Source organism: Aquarana catesbeiana, linkage group LG04 (genome assembly GCF_042186555.1).
Source record: "Aquarana catesbeiana isolate 2022-GZ linkage group LG04, ASM4218655v1, whole genome shotgun sequence".
NCBI classification, from domain to species: domain Eukaryota; kingdom Metazoa; phylum Chordata; class Amphibia; order Anura; family Ranidae; genus Aquarana; species Aquarana catesbeiana.
Window position 1 is genome coordinate 330,430,565 of NC_133327.1, and position 19,687 is coordinate 330,450,251.

At 42.3% G+C, this 19,687-nt stretch overlaps 1 protein-coding gene across 3 annotated transcripts in view; it reads right to left on the reverse strand.

Annotated features, from left to right (window-relative positions):
- Positions 1–19,687, reverse strand: part of RARS2 (arginyl-tRNA synthetase 2, mitochondrial) — a 109,629-nt gene that overhangs the window by 22,268 nt on the left and 67,674 nt on the right. The gene's annotated exons all lie outside the window — the stretch shown is intronic.

The following is a 19,687-nucleotide window of genomic DNA, read 5'->3' on the forward strand; positions in this document are numbered from 1 at the left end:
GGACAGATGGGACACCTAGCTGACACTTTTTTGGGAAACCAGTGACATTACAGTGATCAGTGCTAAAAATAGGCACTGACATTGTACTGACACTGGCAGAGAAGGGGTTAACATCAGGGGCAATCAAAGAGTTCACTGTGTTCCCTCAGTGTGTTTCTGTGTGTGAGCTCAATGCATGGACACTCTGATCCATGTTCCTGATTAGCAGGAACACTAGATTAGAATGTCCATGCCTGACAGCACAGTGGTCTGCTTGTTTACATCTGGCAGAGCACGCTTGACCCCCAAATGGCTATTGACAAAATCACATACAGGTACATGATTTTGCCTAATAGAGCCACCTTGCCGCAGTATAGGTACGGCAGGCAGTCGGGAAGTGGTTAAGCTAAAGACTCACCGGAGGTAATATGACCCTCTATCTAATTTGGGTCAAATTGTGCTCAATTGCATGGATTGTCATATTTCACCGCTCCACCAACCCAGCACTTCACATCCTGTGTTGTCATTTCCTGTGTTTGGAGCGCATGCTGGACCTGGAAGTCAGGCAGCAGCAGGCAATTAATGTCTATCAGTTGCTGGAAACATGCTGGTTTTTAGGCACTTTTTCATGTGAGTTTACATCTGAAAGTAGGGAAACTTTTTACTATTAATAAAAAGTGTGGTATGCAATGATGTTTTGTTTGTGGCTTCCCTATGTGATGTACTGAGCTGTTAGGAGGCACCTGGAGCGAAGTGTTGGGTTGGTGGAGCGGTGGAATATGACAAAAAGCTCATGATCCATGCAATTGAGCACTATTTGACCCAAATTAGATAGAGAGTCCCGTTACCTCCGGTAAGTCTTTACCTTAAGGGGGAAGTGTGGCACAATACATGTTCGGAACACTTCTGTTTAAACAAGCAAGCACATGCACAGTGAGGAGTTAACTACCATGTTGGGACTATATTCTCTGTTCAATGTATATGGACTCAATACTTGTATGATGTAATAATGTTATGTACAAAAATAATGCACATTACACACTGGTACAAACAAATGCATTAGGTTGCAGCACATCTATACTGCTAATCAATTTTGAATATCAACACTGGAGCAGCATAGCTGTGGGACACAGAGAAGTTCTGTTGTTTTTTTAGATAAACTCCAGACCACGTCAAATACTTTTTAGGTATATTGTATTTTTATACTAGAAAGACGATAATCCTCACCTGCACAACAAAAAACAAGATTGCCCATGGGACTTTTAAAAAGCACACCTCAAATCGTAAAATGTGTATTAAATAAATCATTTATACATTTAAAAACAACATGTAATACAGAAAAAGGAAAACATATTAGATATCATCATATTGATAAATTTTGCATTCATATAATAGACCTTTCCATAAGACCTGGATATGTTATACAGATAACTGTCAGTAATCTGGGGTGGCTGTGCTTGGTCTCGACGCATTTCGCGAGAGGAGTTTTGCTTCTTCAGGAGAAGAACAGGTAGATGCCTGGAGATCAAGAGCACAAGTAAATGAGGAAAAAAAAAAAAAAAGGAAAAGTGCCGAGCATATGCATATAAGTTCAATATGTTCCACTTACGATTAATGGAGGACTCCTGGCCTACAAGCTGGTATAGATGACTGTGAAGTAGTCAAAGAATCAATATATATAGGTGGGTATGCTATCCTGAATTTACAAAAGAAACTTCAAAATGGAATGTTCATAAAAGTAGATGGATAAATACATAAAATGCCAACCATGCCAACAAGCTGCCCCCCCGGGAGCTGTGTGAGGGCGGGGAGATGAAAACCATCGATAATGATATACATAATTTATCTGTGCAACACCCCAACGTCAGCAATCAACCATTATTCAAAGAAAAAGACATTGAAATCAAGTTCAACATGGACATTATTGGCAAAAAAGATCAAAAATTATTTTTGGACAAACGAGCCTTCTGTCAAGGCACGGCCTATCGTTGGCAATCTGTGCCACCTAGAAGGTACCCTCGTAGGGATCAACCGAGAGGGGATATGTCAGACAGTGACGCTGCCTCAGATGCGGCGTCTGTCAAAAACGCAGAGACTTCATATAGAGGACAGGGATATAAACATCCCAATATGGAGGAGAATGTAGGTAGGAAGGATGAATCAAAAAGACGCTCTGGCCCAAATATAGATCAAGGAGCTGGTGGACAGTCATCCAGCACTAATCTTAGAGGAAACACACTATCCAATAGAACACCTCCAGTTCTAGCTCCCCTAGTTTCAAAGTGATAACAATGTTTTAATCAGCAAAGGACAATGTCGACCCCAATCCAATAAAAGCAATAGGGGTATTGGACCAGTACGCGTACAGGTCCAGTGCGAATTAGGTACCATAATAGAGATCAAAGACAACACGGAGATGGAAATTATTAATCTTTCGTCGCATAACCTTACATCTTTGTATGGACAACTTCTATCCAAAGGTTTAACCATTTAAGGACCGAGCCTCTTTCTGAGATTTGTTGTTTACAAGTTAAAATGCTAGAAAATTACTTAGAACCCCCAAACATTATACATTTTTGTTTTCTAACACCCTAGAGAATAAAATGGCGGTAATTGTAATACTTTCTGTCGCACTGCATTTGCGCAGCTGTCTTACAAGCGCACTTTTTTTTGGAAAAAATACACTTTTTTTATTTAAAAAAATAAGACGACAGTAAAGTTAGCCCAATTTTTTTTATATTGTGAAAGATAATGTTATGCCGAGTAAATTGATACCCAACATGTCACGCTTCAAAATTGCGCCCGCTCGTGGAATGGCGACAAATTTTTACCCTTAAAATCTCCATAGGCAACGTTTAAAAAATTCTACAGGTTGCATGTTTTGAGTTACAGAGGAGGTCTAGGGTTAGAATTAAGAGAAAAATTGAAAAAAGTGCTAAATATCACAGAAAGAAAGCTAAATTGGCCCACATCCCTAGAATACAAAATTGAAAAACAAGTTTCCTCTATATGGGACTTTTAGATAGGGCAAGTAGCTAATGAGATATGGAACGAGTATTAAAAAGTATAAATCTTTTAATAATACGATTTAAAAGAATAAGCACATACATATACACAATGTGAAAATGAATCAAAAAAATCTCTGGAGGCTAGTATACATACAGTACAGTTTGATTGTACAAACAGTAACCACACTATATCTGTAGAACTACAAGTGGACACAACAGAATTACCCGACGCATTTCAAGATTTGCAATGGTTGTATTCTCTTCATCAGGGGTATATGCGATTACAGCAGGACGTAAAAACGTCTACAATTAAAAAATATGTATAGATAATTTATACAGTGGAAATACAAATTCATAATAAACATTCATATCATCACATCTTATCTTTTTCAGTAATATCATTTTTAAGCAAACTGACCGTACAAACTTTATGGCTGTTTGAGATATCTTGCATCCAGATTTGTTAAAATATGCTGTGGCTGTTAGCCCATTCAGGCCCTCAGTTCGGTGGGGTGAAACAACACACCATTCAAATTGCAGCAGGTCCCTAGAAGGGGGGGGGGGATTGGTCCCTCACAAAGGACACCCCGGCATGACCCTCTGAGAGAATACCCTCTATGTGCTCCCAAGCGATAGTAGTCGAAAAGATAATGGTTATTCAACTAATATATAAATTGGACTACTGAAAAACAGCAAACCTCAAGAAATTGTTTAGATCATAAATAGATCATATCTAGAGGCCAGTTTACATGTATACCAAAGGTATTCACTTATATAATAATGGGGAAAAAGAAAAAGGGCAGAAAGAAGGAGGATATGTGGCATGTATATGCCACCATATCCATATGTATATAAGGCATATGTATGCCGCTATAAAAATATATATGTATATACATCAGTGTTCGTGAGAAATAAATGAAAAGTTTATATGTATCTGACCAGGAGGGACCAGCGGTATGGGGGGAGGGAGAGATGAAAAGAAGGACCTTTCAATACCGTCCAAACCACATAGTACACCAGGAGGCTTGAAAAAGCCAGCAGGTGGCTAAACAAACAGCCTGCAATCTAAAGCAAAAACAAGAGCAGATCCAAACCAAGGTATATTAGGGTGAAGCTGGAAAACTTGGTGAAGAACAGAGAAAGACGTGCCTAAGTGTAATACATAGACAAGACAGTCTGTGGTCCACCGGTAAGAGAAAAAGCGATTGGATTATAGTAACAAGCTATTTACCTAGTGTGTGTACAGACAAGATTCGGCAGGTCCGCGCTCCGTCCACCCAAACAGCAACACACACCTGGCTGGGAGGCACGTAGATTATATGTGTATGGTTGATTGGCTGTGCGCCAGTCAAAACACAGAGGGGCGGGGCTAACCGGAACTTCCCTCGAGACAACGGTGCGCGGGCGACGCCTCCAAGCACGCCGACTAATAGAATTTGTTCAGGCAATGGCAGGGAAGTCCTGCATCAACAATCCGGCACAGTGACGTCACGCCTCAAGTCCCGGCCTAAGAGGCCGGGACTGGAGTGCAGGCTGCGCCATCCCGTGTCGCCCAAACAGAGGTCACGTGATCCGCAACTAATCCGGGCACGTGACACCATGTAAACAAAAGGCCGTGCGTTGCACAGCAGACACGAACGGCCCCCGTGTGCTGAGTGGGGGTACCAATAGAAAGGAAATATGCCGCAAAGACTGTGAAACACCCCACCAAACATCAGACAGAAGGAGCTGTCAAACATAAGACATATGACCATCAGAGGGCATCTAAGAAGGAAAACACTGAGCAAAAGGGATATACAATTAACATCAAGGGAAAACATATATTCACATTCATCATTGGTTAGGAACAGACACCAAAATACCAAAAATATAACAAAAAACAAGCAACAAGGCAGAACATGAGCATTTCAGTTTAGAAGTCCAAGAGATAAGTTGGTAAGTGAAATATGGTTATCACAGAAGGGCAAAGAATAAAGAGGATACCAAAAAGCAGGAGACAATGATGGAATGCGTATATGGGGCCCCTAACTTAGATGTAAAATATATCAAGTGTTTATGTACATTTGCGTTGATAATTTGTTTAAGTGGGGTCAGGTGGCTCCCATTCTGACCCCCCTGAGGCAAAACCCTCTAGAAAGGGCCTGAAGGATATTGACCCATTCAAGCCAAGTGGTTTGCTGGCATTTAGGTGAAAAATCCACCTTTGTTCACTCTGGAGCAGAGTCCTGTTCCAATCCCCCCCCCCCCCCCCCCCCCGCATTCCTGGATGGACGCGGTCAAGGATGATGAAAGAGACTCTTGGAAAAATTCCATCGTGAACATTGGTGACATGTCTTCCAAGTGGGAGACTAGGTTTGCATGTCCGCATGGATGCAAGATGACGGTAGGCTCGTCGCCAGAATTCTTGGGCAGTTTTGCCCACATAAAAACACCCACAATAGCAGAGGAGAAGGTAAACCACTCTAGCCGTACTGCAGTTGGCAAAATGTTGTGGTGAATATCGTTCACCGTTTGGGAGTGTTATGTTGTTAGAAGTGTTAATGAACCGGCAGTGATTGCACCCCCCACATGTGAACATACCAAACGTCTACACGGATCCTTGTGACCATCAGCCCTGAATTCACCGGACACAAGCTGGTCACGAAGTGACCTAGCTCGTTTGAATGTAAATGCAGGGGTGCTGGGCACAAAGGGACCTATAAATGGGTCCAGCGTTAAAACATGCCAATATTTTTGCACAATTGACTTGATTTTCCTATGTTGATTTGAGAAACTTGTGATAACGGATATCGGGTTCTCCCTCTTAGTTTTCGATGAGGGGTTATATAGTAAGTCATTCCGAGTTCTGGTACATGCCCTATTGTAGGCTTTTTTCAAGCAGGTCTTGGAGTATCCACGAATCGACAATCTTGTCCTCAGGAGGTCAGCTTCCCTCTTGAAGACACTGTTGTCAGAGCAGTTCCTCCTAATCCTTAAATATTGGCTATAAGGAATGGAGGAAATATGCACCTGAGGATGGAAGCTGCTTGCATGCAAGATTGAATTTCCAGCTGCTGGCTTCCTATAGAGACTACTGCTCAACAGTCCATTCTCATCTTTGTATATAGTCACATCGAGTAAGGCAATGCTGGAGATGTCCTGTACGATACTAAAGTTGAGATTAAACTCATTGTGGTTGAGCTTGATCATAAAGAGTTCTAGTAATTCTCCTGGACCGTGACACACCAAGAAGACGTCGATGTAACAATATCACATCAACACGTGCTTCATGAAGGGGATCAGATCATCAGCTCTGTTAATCACACGATCCCACTCCCCCAGGTACAGATTGGCGTACGATGGGGCACAAGAAGTCCCCATCGCAACGCCCTGTACCTGGAGGAAGTGGGAACTGTTAAAGACAAAGTGATTATGGTGAAGAATGTACTCCAGGGCACTCAAGATAAAGTCCTTGGTCCTATTTTCAACCCTATTGTCACGGGACAAAACATGCTTGAGGCAGGAGAGCCCTTTATCGTGTGGAATGGAGCTGTATAGAGCTTCCACGTCTATGGCCACCAAAGTGGCCGTTGACGGGATGCAGATTCCATCAATGTTCTTGAGTAATTGCATAGTGTCTTGTATATAACTGGGAAGTTCAGCCACATATGGTCGAAGATGTACATCCACATACTCACTGAGTTTTTCCGTGATTGCGCCATTGCCTGATATAATTGGCCTACCTGTTGGTCTCTGCATGCTCTTGTGTAATTTTGGCAGGCAGTAAAAGGTTGGTGTACATTGCATTTTAGTTCTTATATAATACCATTCAGTTTTCTTTAGTATGTTAGAGGCCAGAGCTTTATCAACCAGGTCATAAAACCCCTGATGGAATTTTATGATTCTTGTATCTGGGATTTTTTGGTACCATACTTTGTTGTTTAGGATTTTATTACACATATCCACATATAGATCATTATCCATCACCACTACATTCCCGCCTTTGTTGGATGGTTTAATGGTTATGGCCAAGTTATTCAATCGGTGACTTTAATGCTTCCCTTTCGATCCTGGATAAATTATCCTGATCGGACGGTGGGGTCTTAATCTTACAAATCTCACTGCAGGCGAGTTTGATGAACGCTAGAACGTTAGAATTTGTGGGAACTTGTCTGACTTCTTTTTGAAGGTGGTTTTGGACAGTACTGGTGGTTCAGTCTGGTCGTACCGCCCCAGCAGATGTTCAAGATCGATCTTGTCAATCAAATCTGGGGGATCATTTACTTCAAGATCGATAAGAGTGTCAAGGGCCTTTAGTTCCTGTGGTTCAAAGTCTGGTTTAGTAGTATCTTGAGTAAAGCTGTTTTAGAATAAGTTTACATGGCAGCCTTTTGTTTACATGGTGTCACGCGCCTGGATGGGAGGACGATGTGGGACAACGCAGCCTGCACGCCAGTTCAGGCCTCTTAGGCCAGGACTTGAGGCATGACTTCACTGCCCCCAATTGTTGACGCAGGACGTCCCTGCCATTGCCTGAACAACTTCTATTGGTCGGCATGCTTGGAGGCGTCACCCACGCGCCGTCTTCTCGGGCGACGTTCCGGTTAGCCCCGCCCCTCTGTGTGTGTTTTAACTGGTGCACAGCCAATCAACCATACACATATAATCTATGTGCCTCCCAGCCAGGTGTGGGATGCTGTTTGGGTGGACGGAGCGAGGACCTGCCAAATCTTGTCTGTACACACACTAAGTAAAAAACTCGTTGCTATGATCCAATCACTTTTTCTCTTACCGGTGGACCGCAGTATGTCTTGTCTATGTGTTATACTTAGGCACCTCTTTCTCTGTTGTTCACCAAGTTTTCCAGCTTCACCCTAATAAATGGATTTTTAAATACAGCTTACCTGTAAAATCCTTTTCTTGAAGTACATCACGGGACACAGAGCAGCATAAAAATGACTAATTGGGTTATACGCTACCTTTAGGTGATTGGACACTGGCAAACAATAGCAAGACGGTTCCTCCCATATAACCCCTCCTATACAGGAAGTACCTCAGTTTTGTAGCAAGCAATGACGATCCCAGAAAAGAGGGGAGGGACCTCTGTGTACCGTGATGTACTTCAAGAAAAGGATTTTACAGGTAAGCTGTATTTAAAAATCCATTTTTCTTTATCGTACATCACGGGACACAGAGCAACATAATAATGACTAATTGGGATGTCCTAAAGCAATGCACCTGAGGGGGGGGAACACCATATCCCTAAGCCCAACGGCCGCTTTGCAAACCTGAGCCATAGACACCTGTTGGCGTACTGCCCACTAACCCCTCTAGCGGAGTGTGCTTTTAAATCCGAAGGCGGAACCTTGCGCCTTAATCCATACGCCTGGATAATAGTCTGACGAATCCACCTGGATATAGTTGAACTTGTTGCCGGCTGTCCTTTTTTAGGACCTTCTGGCAGGACAAAAAGGCAGTCAGTTTTCCGAAAAGAAGCCGACATCTTTAAATAAACCTTGATCGCCCTCACCACATCGAGCGAGTGGAGTGACCTTTCCTCCCTGGTTTTAGGGTTTGGAAAAAAGGAAGGTAGAATGATGTCCTGATTCAAATGAAATTTGGAAACTACTTTAGGTAAAAAATCCGGATGAGGACGCATGACCACTCTGTCCTGATGAAGAATCAAAAAAGGTTCTTTGCAAAAAAGGGCGGCTAATTCTGACACCCTCCCAGCTGAAGTTATAGCCACCAAAAAAAACAATTTCCTAGTTAATAGGACAAACGGGATATGCCCAATAGGTTCAAACGGTTGACACTGTAAACCCGACAGGACCCAGTTTAGATCCCAGGGACATAAAGGCGACTTTACCGGCGGCCTTAGGTGCGTTAATCCCTTAACAAAGGTACGTACCAAAGAATGGGATGCAATTGGTCTTTGGAAAAAAACCGATAAGGCCGAAATCTGTCCTTTAATTGTCCCTAAAGCCAGCTGCAAGTCTACTCCTGCTTGAAGAAAGGCCAGGACTCTCCCAATCGTATACCTACGAGGGTTCCATTTCCTTTTTTCACACCAAGAAATGTATGACTTCCAGACTCTATAATAGATAGCTCTAGAAACTGACTTTCTAGCATTTATCAGAGTAGACAAGACTGAACCCATGACACCACGGTCTTTCAGTATTCTGGTCTTCATAGCCATGCCATCAAATTTAGCAACCGTAAAGAAGGATGGAACATGGGTCCCTGAGACAACAGGTCTGGATGGCACGGAAGGACCAATCGGTCCCCCACTGCCAATTTCACAATCTCTGAGTACCAGGATCTCTGGGGCCATGCTGGGGCCACTAGGATCACTGGCTTTCGTTCCTCCTATATTCTGCGTAGTACGTGCGGCAGAATTTGGATTGGAAGGAAAGCATATATCAGAGAAAACTGATTCCAAGGAACTACTAACGCGTCTATGCCGACAGCAAGCGGATCCTTGGTCCTGGATACACACCTGTCCAGTTTGGCATTGAATCTGGATGCCAGCAGATCCACATCTGGGGTCCCCCAGTGTTGACCGATCTGTAGAAACACTTCGGGATGTAGGGACCATTCCCCTGGCAACAATTTCTGGTGACTTAAGAAGTCTGCCTGCCAATTGCCCACCCCTGGTATAAATACTGCCGAGAGAAACGGCACATGCTTTTCTGCCCAAGTCAATATGTAGTTTACCTCTCTTTGGGCTGCCCCACTCCTGGTACCTCTCTTGTGGTTGATATATGCCACCACTGTGGAGTTGTCGGACTGGACTCGAAACAGGGAGACCCCGTAACCTGGACGTCAGGACGAGCTGCCCGAATCTCCAATAGATTGATGGGCAAAATCCTTTCTGCCTGGGACCATATTCCCTGGACAGACGCCTCCTCCAGTACTGCTCCCCAACCCAGGCGACTGGCGTCTGTAGTTACTACCCTCCAGACTGCTGGTGGAAAAGATTTCCCTTTTCTCAAATTGCTGGTTTTTAACCACCAAGAGAGGCTCCATTGTACCTGTGGGGATAGAACCATAGGATGATCTAAGGTTCGAGCAGACCTGTCCCAGGCTCCCAGAATGCTGTTCTGGAACACCCTGGAGTGGAACTGTGCATATGGAATTGCATTGAAGGATGACACCATCTTGCCTAGCAACCTCGTGCACAGCCGAATAGAAGGTCTTGGTTCTTTTTTCACCTTCTGGACGAGTTCCACTATGGAAGCGACCTTTAAGGGGGGTAAAAACACCCTTTCTTGGGCGGTATTCAAGACCAGACCCAGATACACCAAGGTCTGGGTTGGGCAAAGGGATGATTTGTTCACATTTAGAATCCAACCCAGGCATTGCAAAGTCCGCACTGCTTTTGACACGTTTTGGATTAGGATGGTGCAAGAGCAATCCTTCAAGAGAAGATCGTCCAGATAACCTACCACGGAGATCTTCTGGGACCTTAGGAACGCCAATACCAGGGCCAGAATCTTTGTGAAAACCCTCGGGGCCGTGGCTAGACCAAATGGCAGTGCCACAAATTGAAAATGACGGCCCTCTACTGCGAAACGCAGAAACCTTTGATGTGGACCGAATATCGGTACATGAAGATATGCGTCCTTGATGTCTACGGACGCCAAATAATTTTCCTTTCTCAGAGATTTTATTACTGAACGAACCGACTCCATACGGAAGGATCGGATGTTTACAAAAAGGTTGAGAGCCTTGAGATCCAAAATGGGCCTTAGTTCCCCATTTGGTTTCGGCACGGTAAAAAGGTTTGAGTAAAACCCCTTGAATCTTTCTTCGTGCGGAACCTTGACGATTACCCCCTGCTTCAGCAGATGCTGTAAGGCTAGGAATAGGCATTTCTTTCTCTCTGGATCTGATGGGACCTTTGAGCACAGAAAACGGTTTGGAGGGATCTCCCAGAACTCTATTCTGTAACCCCGTGTTATGGTGGAAATAACCCATCTGTCTTGGACCAGATCTTCCCATTTATCCAGAAACAGCCGAAGCCTGCCCCCCCACCCGTGAGAGTGGGGGCGTCCCTTCATAAGGTTGACTTGGACTTGGCTGGCTTTTGGTTCCAGGGCTTCCTCTGATCCTGAGGTTTTTTAAAACCTGACAGCTGAGGCAGTCGATATCGCTTGGGGGAAGAGGCACTAGGACCTGGAGCATTGGGAATCTTATAAGAGGGTTGCTTACCTCTCCTCTTAGTAGGGAGGAGAGCACTTCTTCCTCCAGAGATCTTTTGGATATATTTATCCAGATCTTCGCCAAACAAGCGTTCTCCATGAAAAGGAAAAGCTGCAAGTAGCCTCTTGCATGGCATCTCAGCAGACCAGTTCTTTAGCCACAGAACCCTGCGCATATGTACGGACAGTAATGCAAAACGAGACATCTGTTGAACTGAGTCTACTGCAAAACATAAGGCATGAGGAAGCTCTGACAATTCCTCGGAAGGTTCCTCATGACAAGGCAGGTCTTTTAATAACCTTTTAACACGGTCCTTTAGGGATTGACAAATCCCAATGGCTGCAACTGCTGGTTGAACTGCTGCACCAGCCACCGCAAAGGAGGCTTTAAACAAGGATTCTAGCTTTTTTTCGGCCGGATCCTTAAATACCTGGGCATTAATTCTTATTCACTGAAGAAATGGCGGCGTCCACAAAGGTGTACCCCATCTCTTCCTGAACTTTTCCTCCATAGGATATAAAATAGAAAATCTTTTTGGAGACAAGAATATCCTGTCAGGATAATCCCAGTCTAGATCACCTGCTCCAATAATGGATGCAAGGGAAACGCCTGGGAACCTTGCTGAGGTCGCAAAGATCCCAAAGTAGAACAGGAAAGTCCCAACTCCTGAACTGGAGGTAACTTAAACCCAACTCGTACCATCTCAGTCAGAGATTGGATAAACAATTTCTGGGAATGGGAGGCTGAAATTGGTTTCTCTGAACCTGAGTCCTCAGCTGAGGATTCATCAGCCTCTCCCTCTTCCCGGTCTTTCATGGCTACCTCCTCCAAATCCTCTGCCCACTCTGGATCCAGATCACCTGGACCCATTTGGCTATAAAAGAGTCCTAGTGCTCTAGTGATTCTCCACTTGGCCCCGGCCCTTACGTTTCTTTCCTCCCTGTGTTACAGCAGCAATCATGCCAGCTATCTTGCCTTCAAGGCCTGCTAATGCCGATGCCAAATCATCCTTAGTAACATAAGCCGAGACAGGAATATTAGTGCCTGACAAATGCAATGGCTCGGCCAGGCCAGATGCCGCAGGTCTTTCAGGGGAGACTGAGGCTGCATCAGCATGGGGCTGGTCTCCTGTTTTCAAAGAAGGTCCTTTTACCCCTGTGCTTGCCCTGCTCCCTGTACCATGTTTTCTGGAAGACATTGCTTACATACGTGGAAAAAAGTACTCCCCACAAGTTGAGACCAATGTAAAACCTATTGCAACTGTGTCCAAAAACCTCCAGACTCACGTGCCCAAGTATTGCTCTGGCAAAAAAGGCCACACCAGAAACAAAGGGAATATAGCTAACAGTAACACATAGAAATTCCCAAAGGGAAGTACTCACCATCCCAAGCAGCAGGGCCTGTTCATCAGGTCCAATCTTCCCCCATCACGGCGGGTAGCGCCTCTGAGGACCTTCAAGGACCGGGTCCCCCATTTTTTTGGGGCCACACCCTTGGACCTGTAAAGCACCCTTCTGGTTTACCTTGGGCAAGATATGACCAGGAATACCAATTAACAAGGGTCCAGTGCCATATAGGACACATTACAAGCAAAACCTCGCTCTTGAAATGGAGGCTCGGGTACCATCCACTTTAGCTTTCTTATGCCATCCGAATGGATAGGATTATAACATCCTCACTGGGACATTATTTGAAGAATTTGAAGAGCTTCAACAGCCATGACCATCACCTTCAAGACACTGGCGAAAAAACTGAGGTACTTCCTGTATAGGAGGGGTTATATGGGAGGAACCGTCTTGCTATTGGTTGCCAGTGTCCAATCACCTAAAAGGTAGCGTATAACCCAATTAGTCATTATTATGCTGCTCTGTGTCCCGTGATGTACGATAAATAAATACCTTGGTTTGGATCGTCTCTTGTTTTGCTTTAGATTGCAGGCTGTTTGTCTGGCCACCTGCTGGCTTTTTCAAGCCCCTTGGTGTACTATGTGGTTTGGACGGTATTGGTAGTTCCTCCTTTTCATCTCTCTCTCCCTCCCCCCATACCGCGGCTCCCTCCTGGTCAGGTACATATAAACTTTTCATTTATTTCTCACAAGCACTGATGTATATACATATATATTGTTATAGCGGCATACATATGCCATATATATATATATATATATATATATATATATATATATATATATATATATATATATATATATATATATATATATCTATATATATATATAGATATATATATATATATATCTATCTATCTATATATCTATAGATAGATATATATATATATAGATATATAGATATGGTGGCATATACATGCCACATGCCCTTTTTCTGTTTCCCCATTATTATAGAAGTGAATACCTTTGGTATACATGTAAACTGGCCTCTAGATATGATCTACTTATGATCTACACAATTTCTTGAGGCTAGCTGTTTTTCAGTAGTCCAATTTATATATTAGTTGAATAACCATTATCTTTTCTCTTTCTGTTTTTAGCGACTACTGTTGCTTGGGGACACAGAGGGTACTCATAGGGTCATGCCGGGGTGTCCTTTGTGAGGGGCCAATCCCCCCCCCCCTTCTTGGGACCTGCCGCAATTTGAATGGTGTGTTGTCTCACAACACCGAACTGAGGGCCGAATGGGCTAACAGCCACAGCATATTTTAACAAATCTGGGTGCAAAATATCTCAAACATCCATAAAGTTTGTACGGTCAGTTTGCTTAAAAATTATATTACTATAATAATATGATAAGATGTGATGATATGCATGTTTATTATGAATTTGTATTTCAAATGTATACTTATCTATACATAGTTTTTAATTGCAGACGTTTTTATGTCCTGCTGTAATCACATATACCCCTGATGAAGAGAATACAACCATTGCAAATCTTGAAACTCGTTGGGTACTTCTGTTGTATCCACTTGTAGTTCAACAGATGTATTGTGGTTACTGTTTGTACTGTATGTATACTAGCCTCCAGAGATTTTTTTGGGATTAATTTTGTATATGTGTGTGCTTATTCTTTTAAATCATATTATTAAAAGATTTTATACTTTTTAATACTCGTTCCATATCTCATTAGCTACTTGTCCTATCTAAAAGTCCCATATAGAGGAAACCTGTTTTTCATTTTAAAATTATTGCTCTCGCTCTACCGATCGCTGCAATACCTCACATGTGTGGTTTGAACACCGTTTTCATATGCGGGCGCTACTCCTGTATGCATTTGCTTCTGCACGCAAGCTCATCGGGACGGCGAGCATTTAAAAAAAATGTTTTTATGTATTTTATCTTTTATTTTTACACTGTTCTTTAAAAAAGAAAAAAAAATTGGGTCACTTTTATTCCTATTTAAAAAAAAAAAAAAATGGCCCTTTAATGAGCTATGGGCGGAAGTGATGTTTTGATGTTGCTTCCGCCCTGCAATGATATGGAGACGGGTGGGGGTCATCTTCCCCTCACTTAATTACATGTCAGGCTGGGGAACTGATCCGATCGTCTCCGCCGCTGCCGACGGCTCCGATAAGTGGCAGAGGGCACCGGAACATGGCAGGAGGCCGATAAAAGTGATCTTGCGGCGAATCCGCCACAGAGACCACTTTTATCTTGAAGCGGACCGTCCCCTGAAGAAGAGGATACCGGGGTTAACAACGATATTCCTTTTAAAAGTACCGATGTATAACGCCGTTAGGCGGTCCGGAAGTGGTTACGTTTCTGTCCTCACACTGACATAGATCACTTTGAAGCGATCAAAGATACCAACCTATTTGTAAGCAATGTCCTCTTGAAAGTTATGTATTCCAGATGCAATACTACTCCCGACACAGTTTCAATATTTGATAAGTATAGCAAAAAAGATTTTGGGATGCTAAAGATACTCAATGAATTATTGGCTGAAAGTGGTCCACTCGACCTTATCGACACCATTGATCTCAAGGAGATATTGGATGCTGTCGATAGGGAAACCTTTAATCCAAAAACTAAATTTGAAAAGAAGATCCCAAATGTTCCCCTCTACTCAAAATTACCCAACTCTAACTATTTTTCTTAAACAAGTGATATCGGAAATTAAAAAAATTTAAATTTCTGAGTGAACAGAATCTAACCTATCAAATGGCCAACAGAAAGCACTTAGAAATTTAACTGAAAACAATAATTTGGTTATAAAACCCTCCGATAAAGGGAAAAACATTGTGTTGATGGATATAGAACACTATAAAAACAAGTGTATGAAATTATTGTCAAAAAAGAAGTGATATAGACCCATAAGTGTGGATAAGATTCCGGAAATAGATTACAATTTCTACCAACCAATGGACACTGCATATCACCAAGGTATTATTTCTCAACAGATTTGGGAATATGTTTGTAACCCCTTTCCAGGGGAGGCATGTTTTTATGCCTTACCCAAGAATGTCAAGGACCCCCGGTCGTCCTATTGTATCTGGAAATGGATGCATAACCCAAATTGCAAGTCATTATATAGACTCTATATTATGTCCTTTTGTACTAACTATCCCTTCCTATCAACGTGATACTCTGCATTTCTTGCAAATACTTAATGACATGCAAATCCCAGCCTCGACATTGTTGGTTATCATTGATCATTGATGTAGCATCCCACACAAACAAGGGATCGAGGTGGTCAATTCCTTCCCTACCCAGAAGGATTGGCGAGAGGGCCAATTTCATCATTTTATAACAAATTTATTGCTTTTCAATTTGTCCAACAATGCCTTCTGTTTTGCAGGCTCCCACTACCTCCAGGTGCAGGGCGTCGCTATGGGCACATGTTGTTCCCCGCCATACGCCAACCTGTACCTGGGGGGGTGGGAGAGATACATTTTCTCAGACGATGGTCTTGCGATGTAACTCTAGGTTTGTCCCTCCACAACCGTCGGTAGTATACCGACGGGCCTCGTCCCTCAAGGACAAGTTAGTGCACAGTCATTTGGCTGGCACAAGTTCCAAAACACATTCCCTCAAGGGGACTTTCCAATGTGGGGGATGCCCATATTGCAAGTATATCAACACGGGTCAAAATTTGATCCTACCAAATGGGAAAAAGATTTTTCCCAAACAAATGTGCTAATTGTCAAACTACAGGAATTGTATTACCTGCAAATGTGATGCGTTCTACGTCGGAAAGACCTTTAAGGAATTTTAGAAACAAATTTACGACCACACATATGCCATCAAAATAGATGATCTGTATTCCCCAAAAGGGAGGCACGCAGCCCAAGACCATGCATATGGGTCTCCCAAAGTCTTATTTTTACGTCTCGAACACATGCCACAGGATCCACGTGGGGGAAACTGGGACAGGGTGATTCTCCAGAGAGAAATGAGGTGGAAATTCTCACTAGGATCCACCAAGGCTCTTGGTTTGAATGAAGCCACCTCATTCAAGTCCTTTCTGCCTATTTAGGGCGTGATGATTATGTATTACTGTTGTTCTTCAATTGACATTCGCATAGGAGGGACCTGTATTATGTATCATGTATGATGCTGTCTTGTACTCTGGGTTTTGATATGGTTTGGAGATCAGTGCATAGATGTATATTTTATATCCCTATTTGAGGTTTTTTCTTTATACATATAGTGCTTACATTTTTTGGGAAAAGGAGTGTGGATTTCCCTTTTCCTTTTGTTTTGTGTCTTGCCTCCCTTTCTCCCCTGTGTTCACCTCCCGGGAGCTGCAATCCCTCCTGGCATGGTTGGCATTTTATGCATTTATCCATCTACTTTTATGGACATTCCATTTTAAGTTTCTTTTGTAAATTCAGGATAGCATACCCACCTATATATACTGATCTTTTGACTACTTCACAAAGAGTCATCTATACCAGCTAGTAGGTCAGGGGTCCTCCATTAATCGTAAGTGGAACAAATTGAACTTAGATGCATATGCTTGGCACTTTTCCTTTTTCTCTTATTTACTTACCTGTGCTCTTGATCTCCAGGCATCTATCTGTGCTTCTCCCGAAGAAGCGAGACTCCTCCCGCGCAACGCGTCGAGACCTAGCCCAGCCATCCCACACTACTGACAGTGATCTGTATGACATATCCAGGTCTTATGGAAAGGTCTATTATATTTATGCAAAATCTACCAATATGTTGATATCTAATAAGTTTTCCTTTTTCTGTATTACATGTGGTTTTAAATGTGTGTTAAATAAATCATTTATACATTTTACCTGAGGTGTGCTCTTTAAAAGTCCCATGGGCAATCTTGTTTTTTGTGTGCATACTATTGGGGACTGAGTATCACCTCTACCTATCTCTTGCCAGCTCTATTCCCTCTGTAAGATAATCCTCACCTGAAGTGACTAACTAGCTCTCTTAGCATTGAAACTGCTATAAAAGCATCCCTACCACTGTACAAACTGACAAACCCAGAACTAAGCCCCAGAGTTTTGAAAAATATGGGACCTTTGACTTTAAGGCAACATAATACCATTTCTTTTTTTTTTATTCTTTATTTTTTTTTTTATTCTTTATTTTATTTTATAAAAATGTCATCGTACCCCCTTCTATTATTGACTTTACTACCTCAACGTATCTCCATGTCTTTTTAAACACTTTCCAACTTTCCCATTTGTCCTTTTGGTCTACCCAATCTTCTTCTTCCCAACTATAATTTAAACTCTCCGGGTTATATGTTTCATTTATACCGAGTATCCAGTCCCAAATGTTGGGGCTGTCAGCTTCCTGCCATTTTTTAGGTATGAGATTTTTCGCTACATTAATCAGAGTGGGGATTACAGATGCTTTATATTGTTTAACGGAGCCATCCACCTCATAGAACAAGCATGCCCAAGGATCTTCCGGTATTACTTTGTTGGTAATTTCCTTTATTAATTGTAAAAACTCTTTCCAGTATATTTTAATTATGGGGCAGTCCCACCACAAGTGGGCCATTGTTCCTACTGTCTTACACCCTCTCCAGCAATCCGAGGATTTCCCCGGTTGGAATTGACTTATTTTATCTGGAGTTGCATACCACCTTGCCAGGCACTTGTAGTTCATCTCAACCGTCTTTGTATCTACATCAGAACTATGTATTAGTTTCATAATCTTTTCGATAGTGTGTTTATTGCTTCGTGACCCCAATTCATTTTCCCATTTTTTGATATATGGCGGAACCTCCAGGTCATCCCTGGCTGATATTATTTTGTATACACAAGCTATATTATTCTTTGATTTTTCCCTCATGCAAAGCCGCTCCAGCGGCCTATAATCTTCCCCGTATCTTATTGGGTGAGGCAATTTCTCCACAAAGTGCCTTAACTGGAGGTACCGCCATCTGTCAATCACCATTAAATCCGTGTCGAGTCTTAATTCTTGATAAGTGCTTATTTTACCCATCTTTAATATGTCTTTCAACTGTGCATTGTCTTTTTTATCCAATTCCCCCCAATAAACCTTTTCCCTGGTGCAAAATAATAACTTTCCTTCAAAAAAAAAAAAAAAAAAAAAAAATTAGAGGTGAGTTATATGCCCATTTATTTTGTGTGTGAATCATGTCCCAAATTTTTAGTGCATTTTCTGTCATTCCGTGCATGTTCACTCCCAGTGCCCTGTATTGTGGGGGGTTCCTTATTATACTTCTTAATAGTGTGCTACTCATTTCATTTTCTAAATTAACCCACCTCTTTTCATTATCCTCCTTCACCCATTTCACCACCCGTGTAAGTGCCACAGCATTATAGTACTTTTTGAGATCTGGGACGGCTAGGCCCCCCTGTTTTTTCCCCTTTCCAAGTACGGTGGATGCTATTACCGTTTTTTTATTTTGCCATATAAACTTCGATATTATACTTTTTAGAGTTTTAAAATATTGTTGTGGTAGTGATAAAGGTAATATTTGGAACTTCTATAAGATTTTCAGGACCAATACCATCTTGACCATGTTAATATATCATAATATATCCAGGAAATAGGTCAAGTTGATATTTTTTTTTTATTTCCTTCTTAATTTCATCCAACAAGGAGATGTAATTTATTAAATATACTTTCCTTAGAGAGGTAGTTAATCTGATTCCCAAATATTTTAAGTCCTTCCTCCATGTGAAATTGAATTCTTTTTGAAATTTCGCTTCATCCCGTTTACTTATATTTAAGATCTCAGATTTACTAAGGTTTATTTTGAAGTTTGAAATTTCTCCATACCGTTTTAATATCTTTCGTAAATATGGAATCGTAATCCTTGGGTTTGAGATGTAGAACAGCACATCGTCAGCAAACGCTGCCAACTTGTGCTCTACCTCCCCTGTTTTAATCCATTTGATATCTGGGTTATTACGAATGGAAGCCAGCAGGGGTTCCAAAGTCAGCACAAACAAAAGTGGTGAAAGCGGACACCCCTACCTGGTTCCATTTTGCATAACAAAAGGGGGGGGGGGGGGGGCAACGCGCTGTTCACCTTTACAGAGGTGGAAGGATGATTGTACAGTACTTCAATTCATTGGATCATTCTTGGGCCCACGCCCAAGACTTCCAA